Here is a 27,510-nt window from a genome sequence, read left to right on the forward strand (position 1 = left end):
TGTGTGGTAGGCAGTGGGCCGGGGGGTTTGCTCTGAATGTTCTTGGTGCCTAAACTTCTTAAACCAGATCTATCCTCACTAGACAGAAAGCAGAGATCACAGACTCGCTGGGGTTGTGTTCGAGACCTATCTCCAATCAGCATTTCCATCCAGCAAGGCCAGGAATAAAACTACGTATAATTGTTGTTATATAAAACTACGTATAATTGTTGTTAAACCTGTAAATACCGTGTTTAACCACCAGAGGGCTCATCTCCTGGAGTCCCAAGGGATCCCACAATCCCTTGGGAGCACCTGTATTTAAGGAAGCCTCACAGGCTGGAGAGGCACTCTGGAGACCTGCAATAAAAGACTAAGGTCACACTTTACTTTGAGCTCAAAGTATCTGGTCAGACTCTTTATTCTTACACTACAATTGTCCCTTGAATCATTATTTTTTTATTCATTCACAGGTTGTGGCCGTCGCTGGCAAGGTTTGTATTTATTTGCCATCCCTAATTGCCATTGAGGAGATAGTGGTGAGCCACCTTCTTGAACCGCTACCGACAGTGTAGATTATAGTTTTTCATAGCAGTTTTGATAAAACCGAGCAGCTCGCCAGGCCATTTCAGAGGGCACTTAAGAATCAACTACATTACTGTGGGTCTGGAGTCACAGATAGGCCAGACTGAGTAAGGACAACAGGTTTCCTTCCCTAAAGGACATGAGTGAACCAGATGGGTTTTTACAACAGTTTCATGGTCACTATTACGCATACTAATCATTCCACAGCCGCTGTTTAGATGAAGAAGATACTCTAAGTTATTTAAATGGTTTCTTAGCACTTGGATTGAAAAATCGGCCAAAGTAATTTCTCAGCTTATATTCCAGAATCAGTGCGTTTTGTTGATGAGCCTCCTTGATACAAAAGCAGAATGTTGCAAGTGAGATTTTGTCAACTTGCAACTGCTTCACACTGGAAGATGTTCAAAATCACGAGGGGTCTAGACAAAGTAGACAGAGAAACTGTTCCCATTGGCAGAAGGGTCGTGAACCAGAGGACACAGATTTAAGGCGATTGGCAAAAGAACCAAAGACAACGTAAGGAAAAACTTGTTTACGCAGCTAGCGGTTAAGATCTGGAATGTAGTGCCTGAAAGGGTGGTGGAGGCAGACTCAATTTTATCTTTCAAAAAGAAGTTGGATAAGCATCTGAAGGAAAAGAATTTGCAGGGCTATGGGGAAAGGGCGGGGGAGTGGGACTAGCTGAGAGTCGGCACGAACCAAATGGCCTTTTTCTGTGCTGTAACCATTCGGTTTCTCTGATTCTCTGAATCCCTTTCACAATTTTAAAATGTTGCCTGCCCGATGTTTTCTACATGTTTTCTTCAAGGGAGGTAAGCCCACAAGGGGCCCTAGCCCAACCCAAGCAGGCACGGGCCCAGAAATCGGGGAGAGGAAACAAGCACTGAGGGACCTGTATTGCGCACTTTGGTCAGCAGGCACCGTGCGTCATCAATAATAGAACAAACTGTTGGTTTAATCTTGAGTTATGATTATTATTGCATACTGAATATCCCACTGGGAAAAGTCTCCGAGACATTCCACTTTCACGGATAATGTGCTTTTATTAGTTCAGTATGATGGTTGACCTTTTCCGTGGCCTGTAATTGGACAAGTTGAATGAAGTATTGTGTTTGTTCAGAGTCGATTCCTAAACACTCCTCATTATATGGGTTTGTGAGTTGCAAGATCTTACCAACTCGTGAATAAATGCAGCAATTCAATTATTGGCATTACTTTGCTATTTGTTGCTATTTAAAATTCTTAACACCACCAGTTCCATTACTACCAGCCATCTTAAGTCAATATATGGCATTTCCTTTTTATAAACAAATTATGAGCAGACTTGCAGGATAAAATGAGTGTTGAACCCACGGAGAGGTACGATGATTCAGCCTGAAGCACTGTTAAAGCTGCTATCTAACAACAATTGTAACAAGCCTATTAGTGGTGCTTTGGCCTGAGTGGAATTTAAGCAGAATTGCAACATTTTGTTCTGGAGAATATAGAAGTGGAAAAGAGAAAAAAATTAAATCTGACATTATTTCAAAATAAATTTTGGGAGTAGCACAAGGGGTCGCAGGTTCAAACCACTGTTTGGACTGATCAACACTTGAAATGGACTTCCCGATAGAGTGGTGGAAGCAAAATTCCTGAAGCAGAATTCCTTAGCGAGGACTTTAGGTTGCTTCAGGAGGGATGCCCTAACGTGGGCTGACTGGTGTCAGTCGTGGCTCAGTGGGTAGCACTCTCACCTCTGACTCAGAAGGTTGTCGGTTTGAGTCCCACTCCAGCGATTTGAGCACAAAATTGAGACTGACACTCATACCTAGGGAACGCTGCACTGTCAGAGGCGCTGTCTTTCAGATGAGATGTTAAATCCAACACCCTGTCTGCCCTCTCAAGTGGATCCATTTCGAAAAAGATCAGGGCAATTTCCCTGGGTGTGCTACACAATATTTATCACTAAAACAGATTAGCTGGTCATTATCACATCGCTGTTTGTGGGAATTTGCTGTGCGCAAATTGACTGCTGCATTTTCCTACATTATAACAGTGACTACATTCCAAAAAGTACTCAATTGGCTGTAAAGGGCTTTGGGACATCCCGAAATCGTGAAAGGCGCTATATAAATGCAAGTTCTTTCTTTCAGTGTTCAAAAGAAAACAGGTGGAATTGCAGAATATCCAGATTTTCAATTCGATGTCAGAATTTCCTGAAGTCCAACAATGGTTGATTTCTACCCACATGCTGCATGGTACGTCCGTTGCACTTACCTTCCCCAAGTTGCCCTTGCTACTTCTGCTTGCCGCCACCTTTAGTTGAGCCTGTGTACTGCCACCTGTTGTTTCTGTTCCCTTCACCCTGGGTGGAGTCTGCTGCAGGAGACCCAAGGACATGCTTGTTCTAACAGTTCAGTAGGACAGCCCGTTATAGACACGCGGTAGGCTGTATCTGCATTCCAGATTTAGAGTGGGTGAGAATCTGTTTTGGTTTTGCACCCATGCTAATCTTGTGTAATATCAATTGAGTGTAAAGTATCGAATTACTCTGAAGTGAAGTAAAGTTAGGCTACCTCCTACAGGAAGACTCATTCCCTTTTCTCTCCAGTTATCAGTTCCAAGCCTTGACTCCAGATTTAGGTTGCATTTACACTATAAATGCAACCTAGTGAGAAGTTTAACTGCTTCGCACAACACTAAAGATGTAAAGTAGACAGACCCACAGTTTCACTCCCCCATCTTTCAATATCCTAACTGTTATGTTCAGAATAACTCCACAAGACTGTGTGCTGTAAGCTCAAACTGATGTGACCTTAGTCTCTTTCATCAAACTCCAGAGTGAAGAATCAGCATGGCAGATAACCTTTTATACTTGCTTGCACGAGGTGTGCAGGTGACCCTTGGGTCTCCAACAGGTGCTCCCCCTGGTGGCAAGTCTTAAACTATTATAAAGTTTACATACATAACACTAACATTGAATAAACCATCTTTCAGTTCTTTCAGTTTGTTAGACTCTACCTGATGCATTCTGACATCATTGTGGTCTCGGTGCGTGTTGCCATATTTGGTCTCGTCTGTAGCTAGTTGCAATGGAAAATTAACCAGGATCATGACGTGAAAGTATGTGACTCGATCCCCTGATTCTTACAATGGTGACTGCACATTAAAAAGTACTTCATTGGCTGTAAAATGCTTTGGGAAATTCCGAGGTTGTGACGGGGGCTATATAAATGCAAGTCTTTCTTTCTTCCTTCTATAAAAAAAAGCCTCCTTAAAGCCCCCACCATTTGGTTACGCCTCGTCATCTCACCTTTGTCCATATTTTTTGCCTGATTATGCCTCTGTGAAGCACCTTGGGATGTTTTAAAGGTGCTATATAAATGCAAGTCTTTCTTCTTTGATGCATTCTTTGAGGGAATGGAATTGATCTTTTACAACTGGAACGCCACAGCTCTGGGAGAACACTGTAGCCACTTTGGTATTTCAGACACCGGGTCTAAATTTTGTTTGCCTGTTCCTCGTGACGTTACCATCTGCAGTCTTTGATTATCTGTTAAACAGGGTGTAGTCAGAAGGAGCAGCTAAAAACAAGTAAACAGCTGCCTTGGGTCAGCACTTCATTGACAGTATTTTCAGGGAGTTACAGTGCCAGAGAATGTGCATTTGCAATGGCTAACGTGTGCTTTCAAAGTACAGGTAAAAGTCCTGGAATCGTATGTAATAGCTGAGCTTTCAACCCCATCTTCTCTCAATCACAAAGACCGCGCACTACCACTTCTGTAATATCTCCCCTCTCTTCCCCTGTCTCTGCCCATCTACTACCGAAACTCTCATCCGTGCTTTAGTTACCTCCAGACTCAACAATTCCAATAGCCAACCGCCCTACCTCCACCCACCATAAACTAGCTCATCAATAACGCTGCAGCCTGTATCTTGTTCACCCATCACCCCTGTGCTCGTTGATCTACATTGACTTCCGTCATCATCATCGGCAGTCCCTCGAAATTGAGGAAGACTCGCTTCCACTCTAAAAGTGAATTCTTAGGTGACTGAACAGTCCAATATGGGAATTACAGTCTCTGTCACAGGTGGGACAGACAGTCGTTGAAGGAAAGGGTGGGTGGGACCGGTTTGCCACATGCTCCTTCCGCTGCCTGCACTTGCTTTCTGCATGCTCTGGGCAACGAGACTCAAGGTGCTCAGCTCCCTCCCGGATGCTCTTCCTCCACTTAGGGCGGTCTTTGGCCAAGGACTCTCAGGTGTCGGTGAGGATGTTGCATTTTATCAAGGAGGCTTTGAGGGTGTCCTTGAAACCTTTCCTCTGCCCACCTGGGGCTCGCTTTCCGTGAGGGAGTTCCGAGTAGAGCTTTTGCTTTGGGAGTCTTGTGTCAGGCATGCGGACAACGTGGCCCACCCAATGGAGCTGGTTGAGTGTGGTCGGTGCTTCGATGCTGGGGATGTTGGCCTGATCGAGGACACTGACATTGGTGCATCTGTCCTTCCAGGGGATTTGTAGGATCTTGCGAAGACATCGTTGGTGGTATTTCTCCAGTGACTTGAGCTGTCTACTGTATATGGTCCATGTCTCAACCATATAGGAGGGCAGGTGTCACTACAGCCCTGTAGACCATGAGCTTGGCGGCATTTGAGGGCCTGATCTTCGAACACTCTCTTCCTCAGGCGACCGAAGGCATGCCTCCCACCCTCGTATTAAAATCTCTCCATGGCCTCACCCCTCTCTATCTCTGGAAACTCCTCCAGCCCTACAACTCTCCAAGAACTCTGCATTCCTCCACCACTGGCCTCTTGCACATCCTCAATTTCTTTTACCCCGCCATTGGCAGCCATGCCTACGGCTGGCTAGGCCTTGAGCTCTGGAATTCCCTCCCTAGGGGGGTTCTTGGTGTGAGTTAGAATACGGGCAGCAGAGCTTTGGATGAGCTCAAGTTTATGGATAATGGAAGATGACATTATACCATATCATAAATGGCAGACATGGAACTTATTTATGATAGACAAAAGCCGGTATATCAATGAATTTATGTGTTGGCAAAGGAGAGAGAACAATTGTTGGAGTTAGGAGAGGAGTTATAAATCCCAGCTAATGCGCATTGGCAGCGACTGACCATCTCTTACAGCCAGCACAGAGTTGTCCTCTTCATTTTGGTGGAATCATTTGAGGCAAGAATGTTGGCCAGACCATCTGGAGAGCTCCCTGCTCCTCACCAAATAGTGCCCTTGGATCTTTTTTAATCCACCTATACAGGCAGGCAGCCCAAGATTATGATGGGAACTGCCAACAGTACTGCACTGGAGTGCCAGCCCAGATTACACAACCTTCTGACTCAGAGGTGAGAGTACGACGTACTGAGCCACAGTTGACACTGATTTGGGCACTGAAATTGATGGCCTGATGTCACCACATCCAGTATGAAAAAATCCATACAGATTCTAGCCCAACTACACTGGGTTGGGCTGGCAAACAACACGACCAAAACTGGTCCTGTACGTCATGACCTCGTTGGCTTCTGTAATGAGAACCGACTTCTGTTTCCAGTGCTCTCAACATCAACAACAACTTTTATTTATATAGCGCCTTATACCCAGTAAAACGTCCCAAGGCAGCAGTGTTATAAGACAAAACAGATAAACTTGCAGCGAGATTTATTGTGATCAAAAAGAATGAGGCAGATCACAAACCCACTTAATCGCTGTTTGTAATGAGTGAGTTACATGAAGATACGCTATCTTGTTAAACATAAATGGCTCAGAGTCTGTCTTCAATAATTGCCCGCTAAGCTTGATACGCACTTGCAGGGATATGTAATGGAAAGAAATGAAAGAACTTGCATTTATATAGTGCCTTTCACAGGGTCAGGATGGTCCAAAGCACTTTATGAAATGTTTTTCAAGTGTTTTCTCTGTTGTAATGTAGGAAACGCAGCAATCAATTTGCGCACAGCTCCCACAGACAGCAATGAGATAATGACCGGGTAATCTGTTTTTTTAGTGATGTTGGTGGAGAATACATATTGGCCAGGACACTAGGGAAAACTCGCTTGCTTATCTTCAAATAGTTCCTTGGGATCTTTTACGTCCACCTGAGAGGGAAGATGGAGCCTCAGTTTAACTGCTCATCCGAAAGATGGCACCTCCGACAGTGCAGCGCTCCCTCAGTAGTGCACTGGACTCCCTGCACAACTGTTGTACTCAAGTCTCTGGAGTGGAACAAACACACAACCTTCTGACTCAGATGGAAGAATGCTAACAACTGAGCCACGGCTGACACCTTAATCCTTCTTTTCCACTACTACATATGGCAGCAGGTGTAGTCAAACACAGTCTTCAAAATGCCTGCATTTTGGCCTTTTACCAAGTTAACCGCATGCAAAACAACAACCTGCATTTATATAGTGCCTTTAACATAGTAAAACATCCCAAGGCACTTCACAGAGGCGTTATCAAACAAAATTTGACACTGAGCCTCATAAGGAGATATTGGCCTTGAAATTCCGGCCTCCCCAGGTCCGTACGGAATGTATATGGACCCAGGAAGGCATCGCAAAAGCCGGTGTGCAATGCGCCGAAAACCGGCTTTTCTGATCTGTCAAGTTTCTGACTTGACAGATGGCCAATGATACATATGCTTATCACTATAATAAATCACACGTAGCCCATTGATGGAGCTGATCACCTTCAGACCTTTAGGTTTAATGTAAACTCCAAAAGTGAGCACTGCAGGGGGAGCCTGCTTTATATAGGGAGGCAGCACGAGGTGCTGTAATGTGTGCCTCCCGGGCTTTCTCCATCTGTGTGCTGTTACATGTAATTACATGGTACAATGCATGGTACAGGGCATGGCTGCAAATACATCACAGCCTCATCTCAGGGAGCAGGACATTCCCACGGCAGAGATTGGGCTATTTGCTCATCTCTTGCCCTGCGAATGTCCTTAAAATTCTTGCGCCTGATATAAAAATAAAATTTAAAAGTACATATTTATGTTAAAAACCCTGCCCACTCAGGTAATTTTATTTTAAACCATAATTAAAACTTTTTTAAAATCGGCAAATATTTTGTTGTTTCAAAAATATTTCTATCAACCTTAATTTCTATAATGTATTTATGTGAGGTGTTTTTTTTTACATTTTTTATGTAGTGTTTGGGTGTTTGGGCGTGTTTCTTATTCATCGTAATATGAGTTTCAGATTTATGAAAATCCTATTACAATGAATGAGCAAATACTTTACCGTGATTGGGTGTCCAGGCCCATGTGACGCCTACGGACGTCCCAACGTGACCGCGCTCCATTGAGCCAGAAGAGGAGGCCTCGAGCCCAGGTTCTCTGGTGAACGTTCGACCAAAAGGTAAGTGCACATCTTTTGTCCTATTTTTAGTCGAACGCCCGCGGGAAGAAGAAACTAGGATTTCAGGCATATTAGGACATGTGACCAAAAGCTTGGGCAAAGAGGTAGATTTTAAGGAGCATCTTAAAGGAGGAGTTAGAGATAGTGAGGTGGGAAATTTAGGGAAAAACTTCCAGAACTTAGGGCCCAGGCAGCTGAAGGCACAGCTGCCAATAATTAAAATCGGGGTGCACAAGAGGTCATAATTGGAAGAGCGCAGAGATTGCGGAGGCTTATAGAGCTGGAGGAGGCTACAGCGATAGGCAGGTATGAGGCCATGGAGGGACTTTAAAACAAGGATGTGAATTTTTAAATTGAGACGCTGCCAGACTGGATGCCAATGTAGGTCAGTGAGCACAGGGGTGATGGGTGAATGGGATTTGGTGCGAGTTAGGATTCAGGCTGCAGAGTTTTGGATGAGGTCAAGTTTATGGAAGCTGGCCAGCAGAGCATTGGAATAGTCAAGTCTCGAGATAACAACGGCATGGAGTATAAGAACACAAGAAATAGGAGCAGGAGTAGGCCATTCGGCCCTTCGAGCCTGATTCACCATTCAATAAGATCTTAACTGATCTTTTGCCTCAACTCCACCTTCTCGCACTATCCCCATATCCCTTGATTCCTTTAGTGTCCAACAATCTATCGATCTCTGTCTTGAATATACTCAACGACTGAGCGTCCACAGTCCTCTGGGGGTAGTGAATTTCAAAGAGTCACAACATTTTGAGTGAAGAAATTTCTCCTCATATCAGTCCTAAATAGCCGACCCCTTTTTTTTAAGAAAATGACTCCTTGTTCTGGACTCCCCAACCAGGGGAAATATCTTCCCTGCATCTGCCCTGACAAGCCCTCTAAGAAATGTATACAGTTCAGTAAGATCACCTCTCATTCTTCTTGACTCGAAGGAATATAAGCCTCAGACTGGATTTTCGGCTTTGGAGATTTCAGGGCGTTAATGAAGGCGGGGCAGCCCTTATAGTGCCTGGAAATAGTTTGCATCTCCATCAGTAAAATTTGGATGAAACTGAGGTTCAATGATCGGGGGCGCTAAATCAGGCGTTACACACCTGTGTTTGGCCAGCCCATCTGAAAATCGTGGCGTTAAAAATGCTCTACAGTTTGCGCATGCGCAGACATGCTCGAAGTTTCCCGGGCCCACGCAAAACTTTAGGGCGCGCCGATTTCGTTTGCACACGTGCAGATGCACTGGCCCGCTTTGCTCACAGCGGGAGACATGGCACAGCAGGAGGGGCATACAGAGAGCCTTAGTTCAGGCCATTGAGAGGAGGTGGTCTGCACTGCATCCAGTGACAGGAAGGAGGCCTGTGCCAACGGTGGTCAGGAGGATTTGGAGGGAGATAGCCCTGGAGATGTCAGCAGCAGACACACGGTGGCTGGAACTGCCACACAATGCCGTAAGAAGTTTAACGACCTCACGAGGGTTGTCAGGGTGAGTACCCTCTGTATTTATGGACCCTTGCCATGGTTGCAAGATCAGCGTGTCACACAATGTTAAGTCTTTGACGCTACTGCCACTTCTTTATGTGTTCCAGGCCATGGTGTGGGTTGTTGAAGCCACCTGAAAGCTAGAGGCTCAGTTCACCAGCCATGCCCTGCACATTCAGGTGGCATGGACCCTCTTGTCCCCTAATCATTGTCACCTCTCCTCGCACTCCCCTTCCACTCTTGATATGCGTTGGCCAAACGTCACCTTGAGCCGCTATGCTACCTGGCTCTCCCCTCCTCCCAGTGTTCCCATATCCTCAGTCACCAGCCACGCAGATTGTACTGAGCACATTTGCACTTCCAGACAGTGGCAGCTATTCTACTATGGAAGGCACATGTGGCACAAGAGGAGCTGCACACTTACTCAACACTTCTTCTTGCTCTTATTGCAGGCAAAGTTAGCGCATAATCGGAAGGAGCAGCATCGGACTGGAGGCGGACAGCCTGACCTGCAGGACCTGACTGAGGTGGAGCAGAGAGTGTCGGCCCTCCTGGGCACCCCAGTCTGCACGGTGGCCAGCGACAAGTCTGAGCCCCCTACGGGTAGTGACGGTATGTGAATGGCATTTGCGATTGATGTGACTTCCTTGACCCCTAAGATCAAGTGGCCTAGCCCCTTTACATATAGAGGCACTGGCCAATGGGAGGAAAAGTGCATTCTGGCAGGCCAATCAGGGGTCGAGTCGGGCCTGAAGCGGCGAAATCCTCAACCAATGGGGCTACCCGGCCCAGTTTGAAAATGACTCACCCCTAATTAAATTATGAATGTGGACCATTATCTACCTAATTAATATGGACAATGGACAATAGCCCGGAGATCACTGTGGTAACTGACTCCTGGGACGTTACAATGGACCAACAGACATTGAGGCACCAATGTGCACTGAAACAATACCCCGGTCCTCACACCTACCTGTGACATCTTCTGATTACATTGTGGAGTCTGGCTCAAAAGCGAGACAGAGGCACTGGCCAATGGGGGAAAAGTGCATTCTGGCAGGCCAATCAGGGGTCAAGTCGGGCCTGAAGCAGGGAAATCCTCAACCAATGGACATTACCCGGCCCAGTTTGAATATAGAAGGAAAAGCAGCTGGAGGAGTAGGACCTACAGAACCACAAACAACAGAGAGAAAGCAGCTGGGGCAGTCGGAGAAGGAGGCGAGGAGCAGCAAGACAGAAACCGAGAGAGAACGGAGACGGACTGTTACCGGCTGGGATACCTACCATCGTACGGGCCCTGGACTCGACTTGTGTGCAGAATATACAACCCAACCACTGAGAGGCCCAACATCGTCTCAAGCAGCCGAGCCGCACACCGAACAACGCTCCGAGGCCAACCAGCTGAAGAACCGGAGACCGGAGTAACTGGGAGAGGCAACATTCACTCCAGCTACCCCGTAAACCAACCATCCTAAGGCTCAAAGATTACTGTCAAAAGGGATCGTAAGTATTATCCTGGGGTTTTCTTTTCCCAACTGTCAGCCTAGGTCAGTCAGGTACAAAGGGGGGTGGGGGTGGTGTTGGAACTGTCTTGTAAAGATAAAATCGTGTAAGGTTTTCGTTGTGTCCGTTTCTTCCCATAGATTTTCATAGTTTATAAGTGTGTGTCAGATCTGTGTTTTGATGAAGTTTGACCTTGTTGGAAACTTACCGTGGTTAATAAATTGGACTCACCCGTTTCTTTTTGTTCCAAGGACCACTTGTCTCTGAGTGTTTTGTTTTCCCTTGTGGAAGCTCATAATCGACCAAAATTCTGAACTGAGAACCAGATAGGGGTGCTAGGGCGCTTCGAAACCGCCGGTTTAGTGGTCAGCGAGCCATAAACTGCTGGACCGTCCCCTGGAAGGGACAGAGAGGCCCAATACACCAACAGCCACCAAAGACCCCTGAAATTGGGCAGAGCAAAAAACCCCTACAGTGTGGGGCCACAATATCGGGGGGAGGACGGTGACTTCGAGGGGTTTGACGACTCTGAGGCTCCTGTCCCCAGTGGCTTTCAGCAACGCCCAGTGGGAGGGGAAACTCGGAGGCCAGCTCCTCAGAAGGTGAGTTGGCACAGTACTCCTGCTCAGAGACACGCAGACGTGGATCTGGACTTGATGGCTATGCTCTGCGGGACCCTACCCAATGCACCGTGAGCTCACAGACGCACTTGCTGTGAGTATGGCGGAGGCAGCCTCACTCATTGCCCGTGCGTCTGAGGACTCCAGCAAGCCCATCCTTGCCCGCTCACGGGGGAAGATGGGCTCCAGCAGAGATAGTGGAGTCCCAGAGCGGATGGCGCATGCCATGGGTGACGTGGCACAGCAATCGCATCACAGGCACAAGCCACACTCCAGCTAGGTGATGCCATGCGTTCACTGACTGCTGCCACCCTCTCTGTGTTCCCGACTGTCCAACAGGGAAGTGTCGGTGCCGAAACAGGCCAGCAAATTGTGGGCACACATCGTGCTCTGGATGTTGAGGCTCAGCCCCGTGTGAGTGGCAGTGGCCCCCAGGAAATGGAAGGTGCTGTCCTTCCGCAAGATGACAGCATTCCAGCTCCCACCACTGCCACTCTGCCTTGCACCGACCGTGGTCTACTCCCGAGCCAGTACAGACTGCTGCCACCGCTGCTGAGGCAGTTGAGTCCGTAGCCGGGTCTTCCAGGCTCAGAGCTGGTCCAGGGCATCCTCATAGGTCGCCTGCATTGTCTGCCCCACTCACACAGCCTTGCTGTAGGCACTGAGACCTCATTGAGGAGGAGCAGTAGGTGTGGGAGGGGTTAAAGGGTAGGGGGCAACAAAGCTCAGGCCAAGTAGGACCACATAGGGGCAATGCACTGAAAATTGTTAATGCAGCTTGTAAATAGTTACGCTAAATCGCTGCTCTTCATTGTTGTTGAGTGCGTTGCAACAGGACGTTGTATTTTGTATGGTTTATTTGGGGGCGGGAGGAGTATTCGTTTCTTCAAGTTGACATGTCGTTACTGTAGAGTATAAATGCACACAAGGCCCATACTTGAGAGAAGGTCACTCTGTGACCAGTTACCTTTATTATCAAGACCTCAAGTGATGAAGGTGGGTGGAGCTTCCCCTTTTATACCTGGAAAGTCCAGGTTAGGAGTGTCTCCCACAAAGTTCACCTCCTTGTGGGCAATGTTCTCACTGTGTACAACTTAGGTCAGCTTATACATGAGTTACAATGACAGTTGAATACATGACATCACCTCCCCCCACAAAGTCTTATTGGGATCACAGGTTGAGTCTCTCTGGTGGTTTACGCTCCCTTGTAGAGCACCTGAGTTGGGGCTCCGGTTGTTGGGCGCTGGCCTGAGTGTCTGCTGTTTGCAGTGCCTCAGGCCTGTCCGGACTGCCCACAGTGACTGGGCTCTCCTCCACTTGATTCCGGTGTTCGGTCACCTGTGGTGGAGTAAACTCTACGTCGTGTTCTTCCTCTACTTCTTCTATGGGGTTGCTGAACCTCCTTTTAGTTTGATCCACGTGTTTGCAGCAGATTTGTCCATTGGTAAGTTTAACTACCAAAATCCTATTCCCCTCTTTGGCAATCAGGGTGTCTGCAAGCCATTTGGGCCCTGCAGCATAATTAAGGACAAAAACAGGGTAATTGACATCAATACATCGCGCCCTCGCATTCCTGTCATGGTAGTCACATTGTGACTGACGCCTGCTCTCAACAATTTCTTTCATAGTAGGGTGTATAAGGGATAACCTTTTCATTAGCAGCTCTGTGGGTGGTGACCCCTGTGAGCGAGTGAGGTCAGGATCTATTGGCCAACAGGAGGCGTGATAAGCGGGTTTGTAGGGAACCCCCTTGGATTCTGAGCATCCCCTGTTTGATTATCTGCACTGCTCGTTCCGCCTGGCCGTTTGAGGCCGGCTTGAACGGTGCCGTTCTGACATGGTTAATTCCATTGCCTGCCATGAAGTCCTGTAAATCAGTGCTTGTGAAGCACGGGCCATTGTCGCTGACCAAGACATCTGGTAGACCGTGGGCGGCGAACATTGCCCGTAGACTTTCTACCGTGGCAGAGGATGTGCTTGAATTTAAAATGGCACACTCAATCCATTTTGAATAGGCGTCTACTCCAACCAAAAACATTTTTCCCATGAAAGGACCTGCGTAGTCCGCATGGATGTGTGACCATGGCTTGGCGGGCCAGGACCAGGGGCTAAGAGGGGCTTCCCTGGGTGCGTTGCCCAGCTGAGCACATGTGTTGCATCTGCGAACACAAAGTTCCAGATCTGCATCTATTCCTGGCCACCAAACAGGTGACCTGGTTAGTGCCTTCATCATGATAATGCCCGGGTGCTCATTGTAAAGTTCTCTGTTAAACACCTCTCTGCCCATCTGGGGCATGACTACTCGGTTTCCCCACAGTAGGCAATCGGCCTGAATCGAGAATTCATCCTTGCGCCTATGAAACGGTTTAAATTCCTCAGGGCATGCCCCGTACATGGCTGCCCAGTCCCCATTCAGGACACATTTCTTAACTAAATACAGTAGCAGGTCTTTATTTGGCCAGACTTTAATCTGACGGGCTGTCACAGGTGAGCCTTCACTTTCGAAAGCTTCAACAGCCATGACCATCTCAGCAACATGCTCAGCTGCCCCCTCAGTGATGGCGAGTGGGAGCCTGCTGAGTGCATCGGCGCAGTTTTCAGTGCCTGGTCTATGCCGAATTGTGTAGTCATAGGCGGCTAACGTGAGTGCCCACCTCTGTATGCAGGCCGATGCATTTGCATTTATGGCCTTGTTGTTGGCCAAAAGAGATGTTAGGGGTTTGTGATCTGTCTTCAGCTCAAATTTCCTGCCAAACAGGTACTGGTGCATTTTTTTTACTGCATATACACATGCTAGCGCTTCCTTTTCTACCATCCCGTAGCCCCTTCCTGCCTTGAACAGACTTCTGGAGGCAAAAGCTACTGGCTGTAACTGACCATTGGCATTCACATGCTACAACACACACCCGACCCCATAGGACAACGCATCGCACGTTAAAACAAGTTTTTTACACGGGTCATATAACGTTAACAGTTTGTTGGAGCATAACAAATTGCGTGCCCTATAAAAAGCCGTTTCTTGGCTGTGCCCCCCAGACCCACTTGTGACCTTTGCGTAGGAGCACGTGTAGGAGGCTCTAACAGCATGCTCAATTTGTGAAGAAAGTTATCAAAATAGTTCAGGAGCCCCAGGAAAGAACACAGCTCCGTCATGTTATGGGATTTGCGTGCTCTCTGGATTGCTTCTGTTTTGGACACAGTAGGTCTGATCCCGTCTGCTGTTACCCTCCTCCCCAGGAATTCTACCTCTGGAGCTAAGAAGACGCACTTCGTCTTTTTAAGTCACAGCCCTACCCGGTCCAGTCTGCGTAGCACCTCCTCCAGGTTGTAGAGGTATTCTTCAGTATCGTGATCCGTGATGAGGATGTCGTCTTGAAAAACCACCGTCCTTGGAATCGACTTGAGGAGGCTTTCCATATTTCGCTAAAAGATCGCGGCGGCCGAGCGAATCCCGAACAGACATCTGTTATACACAAACAACCCCTTGTGTGTCGTGATGGTGGTCATCTACTTCGCCTCACTCGCCAGCTCCTGGGTCATGTAAGCTGAGGTCAGGTCCAATTTTGAAAAAAGTTTGCCACCGGATAGCGTCTCAAAGAGGTCCTCCGCTCTCGGTAGCGGGTACTGGTCTTGGAGTGACACCCAATTTTTGGTGGCCTTGCAATCGCCACATATCCTGACCGACCCATCCGCCTTGAGCACCGGCACGATCGGGTTCGCCCAGTCACTAAATTCGACTGGCGAGATGATGCCTTCCCTCAGCAGGCAGTCCAATTCGCATTCTATCTTTTCCCGCATCACGTACGGCACCGCTTTGGCCTTGTGGTGTACTGGCCTGGCGTCCGGGTTTATGTGAATCACTAGTTTGGCCTCCATGAAAGTGCCAATGCCGGGTTGAAATAATGAGTCAAATTTGTCCAGGACCTGTGAGCATGATACTCGCTCCACAGAAGAAATTGCATTGACATCGCCCCATTTCCAGTTCATGACAGCAAGCCAACTCCTCCCCAGTAGTGCGGGACCGTCCCCCGGGACAATCCAGAGTGGCAACCTGTTCTCCGAATCTTTGTGGGTCATGAATACTGTGGCGCTGCCTAGCACCGGAATGATCTGCTTTGTATATGTCTGTAGCTGTGCGTCAATCGGCAATAATTTTGACCTCCTGGCCTTGGACACCCACAACCTTTCGAACTGTTTGATTCTTATCAGGGACTGGCTGTCCCCCGTGTCTAGCTCCATTAATACTGGGATGCCATTGAGGAGCACTTTCATCATTATCGGTGGCGTCCTGGTATATGAACTGTATATGTGTTCCACATGAACTCGCTGAACTTCAGTTTCCAGCGATTTCCCCCAGTATTCTTTTGGCCTCGTAGGGCTTACATCGGGCCCGTCCTCCTCGTACATCAACCTGGCTGCAGGCTTCCTGCACATATGCGGCAAGTGACCGCACACATTGCAATTTCTGCCAGTATATTGCTGATACCTGCAAGCTCTGGCTGGGTGCTTGCCTCCACACCTCCAGCATGAGCTGGAGGCCCCGTTGTTGTAAAGAAAAGATCCATTACCAGTCGATCGTCTCTGACTGTCTCTGTAACTGTCCTTAAGCACACCATTTACAGGTATTGATGGCCCCATTACTGGCCGCATTTTCCATTGCAATGGCATGAGTCGCTGTTTAGCTAGCCACTGTCTCTGTTGAATTCCTCCTTTGGGTTCGACTGCATGCTGGGGCATGTCCGATTGCCCTTGTCTGCCTAGAGAACTGTGTGCCTCATTAACAATGTTGACTCCCTGGTCGTTTGTCGCATTTGAGCCAAGATTTTTGTCATACATCATTCTGGTCTCTTCCTCCCCTGAGATAAATGTCTGGGCTATCAGAGCCGCTGCTTCCAAGGTTCAAGTCTTTGGTCTCAATCAGTTTCCTGAAAACCCCAGCGTGCCCGATACCCTCAATAAAAAAGTCTCGCAGCATCTCCGCTCTGCATGCATCTGTGAACTTACGTCGGCTCGCCAGTCGCCGGAGATCTGCCACGAAGTCTGGAACACTTTGCCCTTCTCGCCGCCGGTGCGTGTAAAACCGGTGTCTCGCCATGTGCATGCTGCTCGCCGGTTTAAGGTGTTCCCTGATCAACTTATTGAGCTCTTCGAACGTCTTGTCCACCGGCTTCTCTGGCACTAGAAGGTCCTTCATCAGGGAATATGTTCTGGATACACAAACCGTCAGGAGATGAGCCCTGTGTTTGTCGGCCGAATCCTGTCCCAACCATTCCTTAGTGACAAAACTTTGCTGTAGTCTCTCAATAAAGTCATCCCAACCATCACCAACACAGTACCTCTCTTCTGTGCTGCTAGGGGCCATGCTCGCGTGGTTTAAATCCCAGTTTCTCGTCGCCAATGATATGCCCTTACTATACAGTATAAATGCACACGAGGCCCATACTTGAGTGACCAGTTACCTTTATTACCAAGATCTCAAGTGATGAAGGTGGGTGGAGCTTCCCCTGTTATACCTGGAAAGTCCAGGTTAGGAGTGTCTCCCACAAGTTCACCCCCTTGTGGTCAATGTTCTCAAGGTGTACAACTTAGGTCAGCTTATACATGGGTTACAATGATATTTGAATACATGACACAAGTAAAATGTCACTTTGACCATTTGCCATTGGCATCTTGTGTATCATTCCAAAGTTCACCGTAGATGTGCCATTATGATGGCACATAGCGTGGCCAGTATTAACTGTATCCCTCAGCTTCCTCCATTGAAGAAACATAGAAACATAGAAAATAGGTGCAGGAGTAGGCCATTCAGCCCTTCGAGCCTGCACCACCATTCAATAAGATCATGGCTGATCATTCCCTCAGTATCCCTTTCCTGCTTTCTCTCCATACTCCTTGATCCCCTTAGCCGTAAGGGCCATATCTAACTCCCCCTTGAATCTGTGGTTTGTTCTGTCAGGACAGCGTGGAGTTTTACTTGGAGCTGGTGTACTCGGTCACTGCCTTTGTCCCTTCCGACATGCTGTGCTTGGCCAGCTCGCCAGGCAGCACCGATCCATTATGAGCTGCCAACATGCGGCTCTTGGTCCGACAGCATCTCCACGCGGCCTCCCCCGTGGGATGGTGTGGCTGTCCTTTCAGGGCCTCGCCAGGCTCCTGTTCATGGTCCTCCTCCTCCTGAGGTGGGCCTGCAATCCCCACTGGCAGTGCTTGGCCCCTCAGGATGGCAAAGCTGTGCAGCAAGCAGCACACGACAAAGAACTCGGGGACCTGTTGAGGGGGTTATCGAAGGTTGCTGCCACGTATTGGAAACATTGCTTGAGCACCCCGATTGTATGTTCGATGATGTAACAGATGGCCGCATGGATCTCATTGTAGCGCTGCTCCACTTCTGTAGTCGGGTTGCGAAGGTGGGTCATGAGCCAGGTGGCTAGGCCGTATCCTTTGTCCCCGAGCAGCCAGCCACGCTGTTCCAGTAGTGCCCGAAACAATCATGAGACACTGCTCTCACGCGGGATGAAAGCAGGCTGTGCGCTCCTTGGATAGCGGGCATTCACTGTGAGCATGCGCTGCGTGTGGTCGCGCACCAGCTGTACGTTTAGGGAGTGGCATCCCTTTTGCTTTCTGAATACCTCTGCGCTTTGTAATGGTGCTCGCAAGGCCGCGTGTGTGCTGTCAGTGGCTCCTTGAACCCTCGGGAAGCCCACAATCCTGCCAAACTCACATGCCCGCTCATTCTGGCTCTCCTTGCTCATTGGGAACATTATGAAGTCCATTCTGTGGGTGTAGAGAGCCTTTGTGACGTGGCGAATGCAGCGCAAAGAGCGTGAAGCGGCCAGGCGCAGGCAGCGGAAGGAGCGCGCGGCAAACCAGCCCCACCGACCCCGTCCCTCGACGAATGTCTGTCCCACCTGTGACAGGGTCTGTGGCCCTCGTATCGGACTGTGCAGCCATCAAAGAACTCACTTTGGGAGTGGAAGCAGGTCCTCCTCGATTCCGAGGGACGGCCTATGATGGATGATGTAAGGGCAAATAAACCTGCCGCTTTCAAGTCAGAATTTCACGCAGCGCCCTGTGCACAAACGTTGCATTCAATGTGACCTCAGATTTAGGATCCTCCTCCCTCAATTTAAAGATGCAGCAAATACCGCCTACTCATCCGTGGGACCGCCTGTTTTTTCAGGTGTCACTTGGGGCGGATGTTTAATGCAGCGTTAGCACCTAATTTTGCAATCGGTGCGCTAGCGGAATGTTGCACGACGACTGAAGTCATGGTCTGATTGAAAGTACAGGGCGGGGCGGTAAGTTTTTGCGCCGCAAACCCTGAGCCCAATTTACTGGCCGGGCGGTAAAAGCTGGCTGCTCGGCATTGCGCTTTAGACACACTTTACCATCCCTCGGGGACGCTAACAGAGGCACAAGCGCGCCGAAAATCCAGCCTCCAGTCTCCTCAATCCCTCCTCAAAGGACAGTCTGGAGAACATTCGCTGCACTCCCTCAATGGCAAGTATATCCTTCCTTAGGTAAAGAGAACAAAACTGTACACAGTACTCCAGGTCAACAGCACTCTGAAGGTCCCTCACAACAGGTGAGCCAGTTTTTAAATAGAAAAACCATGTATGTGCAGAATTTTGAATGGTATGTTAATGGGGCCGTGCTGGCCCAATAAAGCACGAGAGGGAACATTGCTCCAGTTGTGCTTTAACGCAGGTCCTATGTAATTGTAATAAGACCTCTTTACTCTGACATTCCAATCTTCTTGTAATAAAGACTAGCATTTGTAATGAGGGTTTCAGCAACAGATGAGCTGAAGCAGGGGCCAAGTCAGGCGATGTTATGGAGCTGGAAGTAGGCAGTCTTGGTGATGGAGATACAAAAACCACAAAAGATCATTTAACTCCACAAGCTCAGTGCTGGTCCATTCTGTTGTGTATCTGTAAAGCATGCACTCCCATGTTCCGCCACCAGGGAGCGCATCCCCTGAACTCCCAAGGGATCCCAGCATCCCTTGGGAGCACTGTATATAAGCCGGTCCCTAAGGCCTGTTCCTCACTCTGGAGTGTCTTATTAAAGACTGAGGTCACTGTTACTTTAACCTCTCTGTGTGCAGCCTCAACTGTGTTAGGAACACAATAACTGGCGACGAGAACACGAATCCAACGCAAAGATGCAGCAAACTGTGGGCATCCTGGAGAAGTTCTCTGAGGGTGAGGACTGGGAGGCCTATGTCGAACGGCTAGACCAGTACTTTGTAGCCAACGAGCTGGACGGAGAAGGAAGCGCTGCAAAAAGGAGAGCGGTCCTCCTCACAGTCTGCGGGGCACCGACCTACAGCCTCATGAAGAATCTTCTGGCTCCGGTGAAACCCACAGATAAGTTGTATGAGGAGCTGTGTACACTGGTTCGGGAGCACCTTAACCCGAGGGAGAGCGTGCCGATGGCGAGGTATCGGTTCTACACGTGCCAGCGATCTGAAGGTCAGGAAGTGGCGAGCTACGTCGCCGAGCTAAGGCGACTTGCAGGACAATGTGAGTTTGATGGCTACCTGGAGCAAACGCTGAGAGACTTTTTTGTACTGGGCATTGGCTACGAGACCATCCTATGAAAACTTTTGACTGTAGAGACACCGACCCTCAGTAAGGCCATTGCGATAGCACAGGCGTTTATGTCCTCCAGTGATAACACCAATGCCTCTCAGCACACAAGTGCTAACAATGTTCAGAAATTAACTGGAACTGTGTTTGCGAGCAGAAATGTACAGGGCAGAACCCACGAGTCTGCAATTACCAGCAGGCCTCAGGTGACCGAGATGACTCAGAGCCCCCAACAAAGTATGAATGCAAGGCAATTCACACCTTGTTGGCGTTGTGGAGGCTTCCATTCAGCCTATTCATGCCACTTCAAAGGGTATATTTGCCAGAACTGTGGAACAATGGAGCACCTCCAACGAGCTGGCAAATGAGCTGCAAGCTCTGCAAAACCTGCTAACCACCACATGGCAGAGGAAGATCGGTCCATGGTGGATCAAAGCAATTTTGAGCCTCAGAGCGAGGCGGCAGATGCTGAAGTACACGGGGTGCACACATTTTCGATGAAATGTCCACCTATAATGCAAAACGTAAAATTGAATGGTTACCCGTAGCCATAGAACTGGACATTGGCGCTAGCCAATCCATCATGAGTAAAAAGATGTTTGAGAGATTGTGGTGCAACAAGGCATTCAGACCAGCGCTGAGCCCCATCCACACAAAACTGAGAACGTACAGCAAAGAGCTTATCACTGTTCTGGGCAGTGCCATGGTCAAGGTCACCTACGAGGGCACGGTGCACGAACTGCTGCTCTGGATTGTCCCGGGCGATGGCCCCACACTGCTTGGAAGGAGCTGGCTGCGCAAAATCCGCTGGAACTGGGATGACATCCGAGCGCTATCACATGTCGATGAGGCCTCATGTACCCAGGTTCTTAACAAATTTCCTTCCCTTTTTGAGCCAGGCATTGGAAACTTTTCCGGGGCGAAGGTGTGGATCCACTTGGTCCCAGAGGCAGGACCCATTCACCACAAGACGCGAGCGGTACCTCACATGATGAGGGAGAGAGTGGAAACCGAGCTGGACAGGCTGCAATGTGAGGGCATCATCTCCCCAGTGGAGTTCAGCGAGTGGAACAGCCCGATTGTTCCAGTACTCAAAAGTGATGGCACGGTCAGGATTTGCGGCGATTATAAAGTAACTCTCTCGCTACAGGACCAATACCCGCTACCTAAGGCAGATGACCTATTTGCGACGCTGGCAGGAGGCAAGACGTTCGCCAAGATTGACTTGACTTCGGCCTACATGGCGCAGGAGCTGAAGGAGTCTTCGACGGGCCTCACCTGCATCAACACGCTCAAGGCACTGTTCATCTACAACAGATGCCCGTTTGGAATTCGGTCGGCTGCAGCGATCTTCCAGAGAAACATGGAGAGCCTACTCAAGTCGGTACCACGCACGGTGATTTTTCAGGACGACATATTGGTCACAGGTCGGGATACCGCCAAGCACCTACAAAACCTGGAGGAGATCCTCCAGCGACTGGATCGCGTAGGGTTGCGGCTGAAGAGGTCAAAATGCGTCTTCATGGCAACAGAAGTGGAATTTTTGGGGAGAAAGATCGCAGCAGACGGCAGTCGGCCCACAGATGCCAAGACAGAGGCTATCAGGAACGCGCCCAGGCCACAGAATGTCATGGAGCTGCGGTCGTTCCTGGGACTCCTCAACTATTTTGGTAACTTCCTACCGGGGTTAAGCACCCTTTTAGAGCCCCTACATGTGTTATTGCGCAAAGGTGAGAACTGGGTATGGGGAAAAAAAACAAGTAATTGCTTTTGAGAAAGCCAGAAACATTTTATGCTCCAATAAGCTGCTTGTATTGTATAACCCGTGTAAAAGACTCGTGCTAGCATGTGACGCGTCGTCGTACGGAGTCGGGTGTGTATTACAACAAGCTAATGTTGCGGGGAAGTTGCAACCTGTCGACTATGCTTCCAGGAGTTTGTCTAAGGCCAAGAGGGCCTACAGCATGATTGAGAAAGAGGCATTAGCGTGTGTGTTCGGGGTAAAGAAAATGCATCAGTACCTGTTTGGCCTCAAATTTGAGCTGGAAACCAATCACAAGCCCCTCATATCCCTGTTCGCTGAAAACAAGGGGATAAATACTAATGCCTCAGCCCACATACAAAGGTGGGCACTCGCGCTATCAGCATATAACTATACCATCCGCCACAGGCCAGGCACCGAGTCAGCTACCATTGCCCACCAAACGAGGCTGCAGTTCACAGACTGCCCTGAACAACCCACAGCAGACATCATCTTTTTCGAGCCCACAACACACACCCAAAGGATCAACGACACCACGCTGGACCAGGAAATCGAACCCATTATGCCCAACAGCCCAGCAAGGCCAGGCTCACCTAGCAGCCCTGCAGGGCCAACAACACGCCAGCCCAGTGAAGGCACAGCCAACACACCAGAACAGACATTTGTACCGAGGCGGTCCACCAAGGAAAGAAAGGCTCCCGCCTCACCTTGTAAATAGTTTTCACTTTGACTTTGCGGGGGGAGTGTTCTTGTGTATCTGTAAAGCATGCACTCCCATGTTCTGCCACCAGGGAGCTCATCCCCTGAAGTCCCAAGGGATCCCAGCATCCCTTGGGAGCACTGTATATAAGCCGGCCCCTAAGGCCTGTTCCTCACTCTGGAGTGTCTTATTAAAGACTGAGGTCACTGTTACTTTAACCTCCCTGTGTGCAGTCTCATCTGTGTTAGGAACACAATACATTCCCCACCTCCCGTCAATCGGGAGCGGTACAGCTGCAAATGGTCTAGATGTTATGTGGCATATTTATTGCCGAACTGTGTTCTGGAGGTAGTTTTTATTTATTGTACATTTAGCACCCCGCTCCCTAAAGCAGCTGATACGCTGCCATTTTATCTGCTTTTAAAAAGTAACTGCACAGTCCAACGTAAAAAAAAACTGTTGGCATAAAGGAGAGGAAAACAAACAAACAATCGTCACATTGAAAACATGTGCAACCTCGCCTCAAAGGACCAAACATGGTTTCAATTTGTCTTAAATTTCACTTTCCAAGAAGTCCAAGTACTACGAAACACAAGCTCTCCTCGAGCCACCCAATGACTCAACAAGTTGATTCAGTGAGAGATGAGCCATATGGACCACAAGGCCGCAGATTCCGCAAGTGGTACTCCAGGCCTACTCCTCTGACTGAGCTGGTTACGGCGATGAGTAGCTGAGACAGGCAGCGCTGGAAGGTCCCCGGCTACGATCCTGAATGGGGTCCGGGTGCCCACCTTGGTTCCGTGGTCGAGGTGCTGGCTCTGAGTCACAAAATCATGGCTTCCAAGCCCCACTTCAGAGACTTGAGCATGAAATATATGTTGACATTTCACTACAGTAATGAGGGAGAGCTGCACTTTCGGAGGTGCCTTATTTTGGATGAGATGTTCAACCAAGGCCTTGTTTGCCCTCTCAGGTGAATGTAGCATAGTGGTTATATTCCTGGATGAGGTTAAAGAGGGTTTTTATTCCAACCTCGAGACATCCTTGTCCCGCATCCCCACGGGCGACAAATTGATCCTTCTAGGTGACTGTAATGCCAGGGTCAGCAAAGACACAGCCCTCTGGGAAGGCGTTATTGACAGAAAGGGGGTAGAGAAAGACAACTCCAGTGGCACCCTACTCCTGACAAAATGTCTAGAACACGAACTCTTCATCACCAACACATTGTTCCGCCACAGGGACAAATACAAGGCATCGTGGCAACACCCTCGCTCCAAACACTGGCACCTGCTCGACTATGTCATCGTCCGAGCCAGGGAGCGCAAGGATGTGCGCATCACCCATGCCATGACAGGAGCTGACGACTGCTGGACGGGCCATCGCCTAATCCGATCCATCATCAATATAAACATAGCCCCATAGCAAAGGGGACAGCAGAAGCAGTGCCGCAAAAAAGTTAATGCTGGGGCACTTAAAGGCCCAGCTAAGAGAGCCCTATACAGCCAGCGCCTCACAGCTAATCTGGCGTGCCTTGATGACCTTGAGATGCTGAATGCCCACAGTGCTTGGTCTGTCCTCCAGGCCTCTATAACCAGGGCCTGTGAAGAGACACTTGGTCACTCAACCAGAAAACATCAGGTCTGGTTTGATGAAAATGATTGGGAGATCCAAGAACTAATAGATCGTAAGCACAGAGCATTTCTGAGCCTCAAGCAACAACCCAACTCAGGAGCTGCAAAACAACATTACAGACGGCTCAAGGCTGAGGTCCAACAAAAAACCCGGAACCTAAAGAACAGGTGGTGGATGGAGAAAGCACTGGAGATACAACTGGCCGACAGCCACGACATGCGAGGATTCTTCATTGCAGTCAAGGCCACCTACAGTCCAAACTCCCAAGGCCCCACCCCCACTCCTGGCCAAGAACAGGGAAACACTCATCAAGGACACCAAGGCTGTCAGGGCCCGCTGGAATGAGCCCTTTGAAGATATCCTCAATCGAGACTCTGCCTTTGACTTGAGTGTTCTCAACTCCATCCCACAGCTTGCGACCAGCCACCACCTCAGTGAAACCCCAACGCTGCACAAGGTAGGCAAAGTCATAAAACAGCTCAAGAATAACAAGGCTACGGGTGCAGATGGAAATCCTGCTGAGGCACTAAAGTATGGCGGAGAGGCGCTGTTGACCCGGATACATGACCTCATCTCTCTCATTTGGAGGGAGGAGAGCATGCCGGGAGATCTCAGAGATGCAGTGATCGTGACCATCTTTAAAAAAGGGGACAAGTCTGACTGCGGCAACTACAGGGGAATCTCCCTGCTATCAGCCACTGGGAAGGTTGTCGCTACAGTTCTCCTCAACCATCTTCTTCCTGTGACCGAAGAGCTCCTCCCGGAATCACAGCGCGGATTTCATCCCCTACGGGGCACAATGGACATGATCTTTGCAGCACGATAGCTGCAGGAAAAATGCAGGGAGCAGCGCCAGCCCTTATACATGGCCTTTTTTGATCTTACAAAGAACTTTGACACTGTCAACCTTGAGGGTCTATGGAGCGTCCTCCTCCATTTTGGATGCCCCCAAAAGTTTGTCAATATCCTTCGCCTGCTCCACGATGACATACAGGCCGTGATCCTTACCAGCTGTTCCATTCCAATCCACATCCGTACCGGGGTCAAACAGGGCTGCGTCATCGCTCCAACCCTCTTCGCAATCTTCCTCGCTGCCATGTTCCACCTCACAATCAACAAGCTACCCGCTGGAGTGGAACTAAACTACAGAATCAGTGGGAAGCTGTTTAATCTACGCCGCCTCCAGGCCAGGTTCAAGATCACCCCAACCTCTGTCGTTGAGCTACAATACGTGGACAACGCCTGCGTCTGCACACATTCTGAGGCTGAACTCCAGGATATAGTCGATGTATTCACTGAGGCACATGAAAGCATGGGCCTTACACTTAACATCCGAAAGACAAAGGTCCTCCACCAGCCTGTCCTCACCGCACAGCACTGCCTCCCAGTCATCAAGATTCATGGCGTGGATTTCGACAACGTGGACCACTTCCCATACCTCAGGAGCCTTTTATCAACAAAGGCAGACATCGATGCGGAGATTCAGCATCGCCTCCAATGCGCCAGTGCAGCCTTCGGTCGCCTGAGGAAAAGAATGAACGAAGACCAGGCCCTCAAATCTACCACCAAGCTCATGGTCTTCAAGGCTGTGATAATACCCGCCCTCCTGTATGGATCTGAGGCATGGACAATGTACAGAAGACACCTCAAGTCGCTGGTGATATATCGCCAACGATGGCTCCGCAACATCCTGCAAATCCCCTGGGAGGACAGGAGCACCAACATCAGTTTCCTCGCCCAGGCTAACATCCCCAGCACTGAAGCACTGACCATGCTAGATCTGCTTCGCTGGGCAGGCCACGTAGGCCACATGCCAGACACGAGGCTCCCTAAGCAATTGCTCTATGCGGAGCTCCTTCACGGCAAATGAGCCAAAGGTGGGCAGTGGAAACGTTACAAAGACACCCTCAAAGCCTCCCTGGTAAAGTGCGACATCACCAATGACACCTGGGAGTCCCTGGCCAAAGACCGCCCTTCGTGGAGAAAGTGCATCTGGGAGGGCGTTGAGTTCTTCAAATCTCAACGCTGCGAGCATGAAGAGGTCAGGCGCAGGCAGCGGAAGGAGCGTGCTGCAAATCAGTCCCACCCACCCCTTCCCTCGACGAATGTCTGTCCTACCTGTGACAGGGTCTGTGGCTCTTGCATTGGACTGTTCAGCCACCAAAGGACTTTTAAAGTCCTTACTCTACAGCATGAAACCACATGAGGCACATTTCATGGACAAGGCCACTCCGTGACCTGAACTCTTTATTACAGCACTCCAGAAGTGATGACCCTGCGTGGGACCTCCCTTTATATACCTGTGTGATCAGGTAAGGAGTGTCTCACACAAGTTCACCCCCTGTGGTCAAGGTGTGCACCTGAGTTGATTGTATACAGTGATACAGTGGTGTTACATTGTAGTTACAAACATGACATCACCTTCCCCCCCCCCAAAGTCTTATTGGGATTATAGGTTTAGTTTTTCAGGTGGTCTACGCTCCCTCGTGGAGCGCCGCAGTTGGGGCTCTGGTTGTTGGACACTGACGTGAGTGTCTGTCACCTGTGGTGATTCTGGCCTGTCCGGACTGACCTCAGGGACTGTGCATTCCTCTGATTGCTTTTGTTGCACGTTCACTGGGGGTAGTGTGAGCTCCATCTCATGGTCTTCTTCGGGTTCCTCCGTGTCATTGCTGAACCTGTTCTTTACTTGGTCCGGATGCTTACGGCATGTCTGGCCATTGTTGAGTTTTACCACAATGACCCTATTCCCTTCTTTGTCAATTACAGTGCTCTCAAGCCATTTTGGCCCCATGGCGTGATTGAGGATGAATACAGGATCATTTATTTCTATACATCTCCCCTTCGAATTACGGTCATGGTACTCGTTTTGTGACTTGCGCTTACCCTCAACTATGTCGGTCAGGACTGGGTGGATGAGGGACAACCGAGTTTTAAGTGTCCTTTTCATGAGTAGCTCTGCGGGCAGGACCCCCGTGAGTGAGTGGGGGCGGGATCTATAGGCCAACAGGAGGCGCGATAGGCGGCATTGTAAGGAGGGTCCTTGAATTCTGAGCATCCCTTGCTTAATGATTTGGACCGCACGTTCCGCCTGGCCATTGGAGGCCGGTTTGAACGGTGCAGTCCTGATGTGGTTGATGCCATTGCCCGACATGAACTCCCGGATTTCATAGCTCGTGAAACACGGGCCATTATCGCTAACCAGGATGTCCGGCAAGCCATGGGTTGCGAAGATCGCACGTAGGCTTTCCACGGTGGTGTACGACATGCATGAATTCAGGATGATGCACTCAGTCCATTTCGA

This window comes from Pristiophorus japonicus, chromosome 8, assembly GCF_044704955.1.
Source record: "Pristiophorus japonicus isolate sPriJap1 chromosome 8, sPriJap1.hap1, whole genome shotgun sequence".
Classification (NCBI taxonomy): Eukaryota; Metazoa; Chordata; class Chondrichthyes; family Pristiophoridae; genus Pristiophorus; species Pristiophorus japonicus.